Below are 6,996 nucleotides of genomic sequence, written 5' to 3' on the forward strand. Positions count from 1 at the left end.
AAAGCTGAACCGATTGAAAAACCAACAACTGTTCTAGAATCCATAAGAGAAGTGAGGACACAGGGAAAATAATCAAACAGAAAGACTGCCCCCAATATTGGAGAAACAGGTGAATACAGGGAGTTGCAACTTACCAGAATAGAGACTTCTAAGTGGAAACTGCCACAAGAACCAGTGCTGCTGTGTGAAAGCCTGAACCGTAAATGACAAATTGCTGGACAACTCTGACAGTTAAAAATAACTACAGGGTGACTCAGTCATAGGAAGCCCCCACAATTTTATGAGGTTTATTTCCAGGAGCTTGACTAGGTTCTCACTGTAAATATCAGAACAAATATCTGTCAGTTCTAGCCATCCTATCCCACCTAAGGGAAGGAAAAAAATAGAAAAATACTTGTGACGTTCACAGAACAGAAGCACAGGCTTACTAAAAGGCTGAGACCTAATCATAGACTTATAGAACACTTCCCTTGTCCTCATCTCAACACCACATTACTGAATGACTACTTATACCAGTTTATTTTGCTCAGTACATTTATGTTTGATTATCAATAAATCACAATGCAGGCCAGGCACGGTGGTTCACACCTATAATCAATCCCAGCATTTTGGGAGGCCGAGGCGGATGGATCACCTGAGGTCAGGAGTTCGACACCAGCCTGGCCAACACGGTGAAAACCCATTTCTACTAAAGTACAAAAATTAGCTGGGTGTGGTGGTGGACACCTGTAATCCCAGCTACCCAGGAGGCTGAGCCAGGAGAATCACTTGAACCCAGGACGTGGAGGTTGCAGTGAGCCAGGATCCTGCCACTGAACTCCAGCCTTGGTGACAGAGAAAGACTGTCTCAAAAAAAAAAAAAATACAATCCATACTAAAAGGCAAAACCCAAAATTAATTAATTTATTTTTAGATAGGGTCTTAGCTCACTGTGACCTCAAAGTCTGAGCACTTCAGCCTCGTAAGTAGCTGGGACTACGGGTTTATGCCACCACTAATTTTTTATGTTTTATTTTTTGCAGAGAGGGAGGCCTCACTATGTTGCCCAGACTGCTCTTGAACTCCCGGCCTCAAGTTATCCTCCTGCCTCAGCCTCTCAAAGTGCTTGGATTCCACATATGAGCCACCATGGCCAGTCAAAACCATGATTTGAACAGACAGAGCAAGTGTCGGAACTAGACATAGCAGGGATGTTGAAATTACTAGACCAGGAATTTAAAACAACTATAATGAATATGCTAAGAGTTCTCAGGGATAAACAAGAGAACATGTAAGAACAGACAGGCAATGGAAGTAGAAAAATGAAAATCTTATGTAAGAACCAATGAAAATACTAGAGATCAAAAACATTGTAAAAGAAATAAAGAATTCATTTGATAGGCTAGGCTAGTTTGCAGATTGGACACGGCTAAGGAAAGAATCTCTGAGCTTGATGATATCTCAAGAGAAATCTCCAAAATAGAAAAGTAAAGATAGCAAAGACTGAAAAAAAAAAAACTCCAAGGACTGTGGGACAACTACAAAAGGTGTAACATGTGTGTACTGGGAATATCAGAAGGAGAAGAAAGAGAGAAAAGGAACAGCAGAAATGCCTGAAACATTAATGACTGAAAATTTTCCCAAATTAATTTCAGACACCAAGCCCCAGGTCCAGAAAGCTCAGAGACTACCAAGCAGCATAAATGCCAAAACAAAACAAAACTACAACTGGGCATATCATTTCCAAACTACAGAAAATCAGATAGGCAAAAAGTGTGAAAGAAGTCATAGGAAAAAAAGACCTTACCTATGGAGGAGAGAAGATAAGAATTACATCTGACTTCTCCTCAAATAAGTGAAGACAAGAATTACATATGACTTTCTCCTCAGAAACCATGGAAGTAAGTAGAGAGTGAAGTGAAATATTTAAAACTGAAAAATTGAAAATGTTGAGAGAAAACAGCAATATAGAATTCTGTACCCTTCAAAATTAGCCTTCAAAAGTAAAAGGGAAATAAAGACTTTCTCAAACAAAAATTGAGGGAATTTGTTGTCCACAGATTTGTTGCTCATATATAAGTAAAATGGATAATAGTAATGACACAAGAGACAAGAGAGAGGAATTTAAATTATTTATTATAAAATACTAACACTAACCATGAAATTATATAATATTATTTAAAAGTGGCACCTGTAATCCCAACACTTTGGGAAGCCAAGGCAGGCATGTCAGTTGAGGTCAGAAATTTGAGACCAGCCTGGCCAACATGGTGAAACCCTGTCTCTTCTAAAAATACAAAAAAAATTAGCTGGGCATTGTGGTGCATGCCTGTAATCCTAGCTACTCAGGTGGCTGAGACAGGAGCATTGCTTGAACCTGGGAAGCAGAGGTTGCAGTGATCTGAGATTGTGCCACTGCACTCCAGTCTGGGTGACAGTGAAACTATGTCTCCAAAAAAAAAAAAAAAAAAAAAAAGTGATATGTATTAGTTATAAATGGGTATTTTAAAATCTACTGAAACTATTAAAAAACGTTTTAAAAAGGAGAAATATAGCTGATATGTTGAGAAGAGAAAATACATAAAATGCTCAGTTAAAACCATAAAAGGATAAAATACAGGAGGAAAATGGCAGATAGGAGACAGGACTAATGTGGAGCTCCTACTTGGACAGACAAAATGGCATGTGTAAACTCACATCACGAACTTTTCTTCCAAGCACCACTGTAGGAATATACCAGGAAAAACGTAAGAATTAACTGACCCTTTGAAAAAAGCAGCTGGAGCCTGGTATGGTGGCTCACACCTGTAATTCAGGCACTTTGGGAGGCCAAGGCAGGTTGATCACCAGGTGAGGAGTTTGAGACCCTGGCCAAGATGGTGAAACCCTGTCTCTACTAAAAATATAAAAATTAGCCTGGCATGGTGGTGGGTGCCTGTAATCCCAACTACTCAGGAGGCTGAGGCAGGAGAATCACTTGAACCCAGGAGACAGACATTGTAGTGAGCCAAGTTCGCACCACTGCATGCCATGCTAGCTTGGATGACAGAGCAAGACTCCGTCTCAAAAAAAAAAGAAAAGAAAAAAGCAGCTTGCTGCTGCAAACCTAGACAGACAAAAAAAACTGGGGGTTCCCAAAGTGTGAGGGGGAAGTCTACCTCCAAACACACATCCTTACTGGGGAACCTAAAAATCCCAATCATGGGAGAATGATTTAACCTTACCTAAAGCTGAAATGGATTTAAGGAGCTGAGTGAAATATAAAATTAGAAGAAACAGCAAAAAGAGCCCTTTAGTCACTTCCAGTCCTCAGCTCAAACCCAGGGAAGCCATCCCTGGCTGTATCTTGCAGGAATCCTTGGGGAAGGCAGCTAACAGAACTGGGGAGGGGCCACAGGATAAAGGAAGCTTCCAGCTGAACTTTGTAATAATTTCGACTGAGAACAAATTTTCCTCAGAATCCAAGGAGTGAATGGGAAGTGCAGATACGAGTGCAAAAGCCACAGCCAACAGTGCGGGCAGTGCACTAAACACAACTACAACCAAGAACTCCCAGAGTCCACTTCAATGCCTGCCATCTCCACAAGAGGAGGTGCTGGTAACCATGGTTGATTACCATGGTCTCTCAGCCTGAAGACATATAACATCACAGGACTCTGCAGACATTCCCTAGCACCAGCCCAGAGGTGGGCTGCTGGGTAGTTAGACCCAGAAGAGCAATAATAATATTTTAAAATCTACAGATTCCTGAGGCTCTCAGGAAACCCCATCCCTTTGTGAAGGGAGAGAGCCCTCATTAAGGGATCACCCTGTGGGGCAAAAGAGTCTGGACAGCAGCCTTTGAGTTCCTTATCTTTCCACTGAAACAATCTACACAAATGAGAAGGAACCAGAAAAGCCATTCTGGTAATATGACAAAACAAGGACCTGTAACACCCCAAAAGATCACACTAGCTTTCCAACAATAAATCCAAACCAAGAAGAAATCTCTGGATTGACAGAAAAAGAATTCAGAAAGTTGATTATTAAGCTACTCAAGGAGGTACCAGAGAAAAGTGCAGTACAACTTAATGAAATTTTAAAAACAATACAGGATATAGATGGAAAAGTTTCCAGGGAAATAGATATCATAAAGAAAAGACAATTACAACATCTTGAACTAAAAAACACACTTAGAGAAATAGAAAATACACTGGAAAGTTTCAACAATAGACTGGAACAAGTAGAAGAAATAACTTCAGAGCTCAAAGATAAGGCTTTTGAATTAACCCAATCTGACAAAGACAAAAAATTTTAATGAACAAAGCCTACAAGAAATTTGGGATTATGTTAAATGACCAAGCATAAGACTAATTGGTGCTCTTGAGGAAGAAGAGAAATCTAAAAGTTTGGAAAACTTATTTTATGGAATAATCAAGGTAAATTTCCCTTGACTTGCTAGAGATGTAGACATCCAAATACAAGGAGCTCAAAGAACACCCTGGAAGTTCATTGCAAAAAGATCATCACCTAGGCACATAGGCATCAGGTTATGTAAGGTCAAGATGAAGAATCTTAAGAGCTGTGAGACAGACACATCAGGTAATCTATAAAGGAAAACCTATCAGATTAACAGCAGATTTCGCAGAAGGGATTGGAGTCCTATTTTTAGCCTCCAAAAAAAAAAAATTATTATCAGCCAAGAATTTTGTATCCAGTGAAACTAAGTTTCATAAATGAAGGAGAGATAAAGTCTTTTTCAGACAAGCAAATGCTGAGAGAATTCTCCATTACCAAGCTAGGACTACAAGAAATCTCAAAACAAAACCTTGAAATACACCAAAATAGAACTTGCTTAAAGCATAAATCTCACAAAGCCTATAAAACAATGAAACAATGAGAAAAAAAGGTATTCAGGCAACAACTAGCACAATGAATAGAACAGTACCTCACATCTCAATACTGACGTTGAATGTAAATGGCCTAAATGATCCACTTAAAAGATACAGAATGACAGAATGAATAAAAATCCACCAACCAACTATCTGATATCTTCAAGCAACCCACCCAACACATAAGGACTCATATAAACTTAAGGTAAAGGGGTGGAAAAAGATCTTCCATGCAAATGGAAACCAAATAGCTATTGGAGTAGCTATTCTTATATCAGACCAATGAGGCTTTAAAGCAACAACAGTTTTAAAAAGCAAAGAGAGACATTATATAATGATAAAAGGATTAGTCCAGCAGGAAAATATCACAATTCTAAATATGTATACGCCTAACACAGGAGCTCCCAAATTTATAAAACAATTACTACTACAACTTACAAATGAGACAGACAGCAAAACAATAATAGTGGGGGACTTCAATACTCCACTGACAGCACTAGACAGGTTATCAACACAAAAAGTCAACAAAGAAACAATGGGTTTGAACTATACTGTAGAACAACAAATGAACAGATATTTACAAAAAATTCTACCCAATAGCTGCAAAATACACATTCTTTTCATCAGCAAATGGAACATTCTCCAAGACAGATCATATGACAGGTCACAAAGCAAGTCTCAATAAACTTAAGAAAATTGAAATTATATCAAATACTCTCTCAGACCACAGTGTAAAAAAACTGAAAATCAACTCCAAAAGGAACTCTCAAAACTCAAATATGCAGAAATTAAATAATCTTCTCCTGAATGATCTTCGGGTCAATAATGAAATCAAGATGGAAATTTAAAAAATTCTTTGAACTGAACAATAATGGTGAAACAACCCATCAAAATCTCTAAGATATGGCAAAGTGAGGCTAAGAGGAAAGTTCACAGCATTAAATGCCTACATCACAGCATATATGCCTACATTGCTCATCATCACTGGTCATCAGAGAAATGCAAGAATGGCAAAAATTTAAAAATTGGAACATAACATACATTGACATGGATGTGATGAAAGGGGACACTTTTACACAGTTGGTAGGTGTGTAAACTTGTAGAGTCACCACGGAAAACATGAAGACTCCTTAAAAAACTAAAAGTAGAGCTACCATTTGATCCAGCAATCCCACTAGTAAGTATCTACCCAGAGGAAAAAGAGTCATTACATGAAAAACACACTTGCACCTCCATATTTATTGTAGCACAATTCATAATTGAAAAAATATAAAACCAGCCTAGATTCATTGATTTTTTGAAAGGTTTATTCTCTCTATGTCCTTCAGTTCTGCTCGGATCTTAGTTATTTCTTATTTTCTGCTAGCTTTTGAATTTGTTTGTTCTTGCTTGTCTAGTTATTTTAATTGTGATGTTAAGGTGTCAAATTTAGATCTTTCCTGCTTTCTCTTATAGGCAGTTAGTGCTATAAATTTCCCGCTAAACACTGCTTTAGCTGTGTCCCAGAGATTCTGGTATGTTGTGTCTTTGTTCTCATTGGTTTCAAACAACTTATTTATATGTGCCTTAATTTCGTTATTTATCCAGTAGTTATTCAGAAGCAGGTTGTTCCATTTCCATGCAATTGTGCAGTTTTGAGTGAGTTTCTTAAACCTGAGTTCTAATTTGATTGTACTGTGGTCTGAGAGACTGTTATGATGTCCATTCCTCTGCATTTGCTGAGGAGTGCTTTACTTCCAACTATGTGGTCAATTTTAGAATAAGTGCAATGTGGTGCTGAGAAGAATGTACATTGTGTTGATTTGAGGTGGAGAGTTCTGTAGATGTCTATTAGGTCTGCTTGGTCCAGAATTGAGTTCAAGTCCTAAATACTCTTGTTAATTTTCTGTCTTACTGATCTAATATTGGTAGTGGGGTGTTAAAGTCTCCCACTATTATTGTGTGGGAGTCTAAGTCTCTTTGTAGGTCTCTAAGAACTTACTTTCTGAATCTGGGTGCTCCTGTATTGGGTGCATATATATTTAGGATAGTTAGCTCTTCTTGTTGCATTGATCCCTTTACCATTATGTAATGCCCTTGTCTTTTTTTTATCTTTGTTAAAGTCTGTTTTATCAGAGACTAGGATTGCAACCTCTGCTTTTTTTTT

General features: G+C 38.1%; 1 long non-coding RNA gene across 1 annotated transcript in view; it reads right to left on the reverse strand.

Moving 5' to 3' along the window:
* The window catches only part of LOC106994257 (uncharacterized), a 317,418-nt gene extending 317,210 nt beyond the window's left edge, over window positions 1-208 (reverse strand). Inside the window, exon 1 of the long non-coding RNA XR_013407768.1 lies at window positions 135-208. This is a non-coding gene — a long non-coding RNA (uncharacterized LOC106994257). The remainder of the gene's footprint in view (window positions 1-134) is intronic.
* Between the last annotated feature and the right edge of the window lie 6,788 nt (window positions 209-6,996).

Source organism: Macaca mulatta, chromosome 17 (genome assembly GCF_049350105.2).
Source record: "Macaca mulatta isolate MMU2019108-1 chromosome 17, T2T-MMU8v2.0, whole genome shotgun sequence".
Taxonomy (NCBI): Eukaryota; Metazoa; Chordata; class Mammalia; order Primates; family Cercopithecidae; genus Macaca; species Macaca mulatta.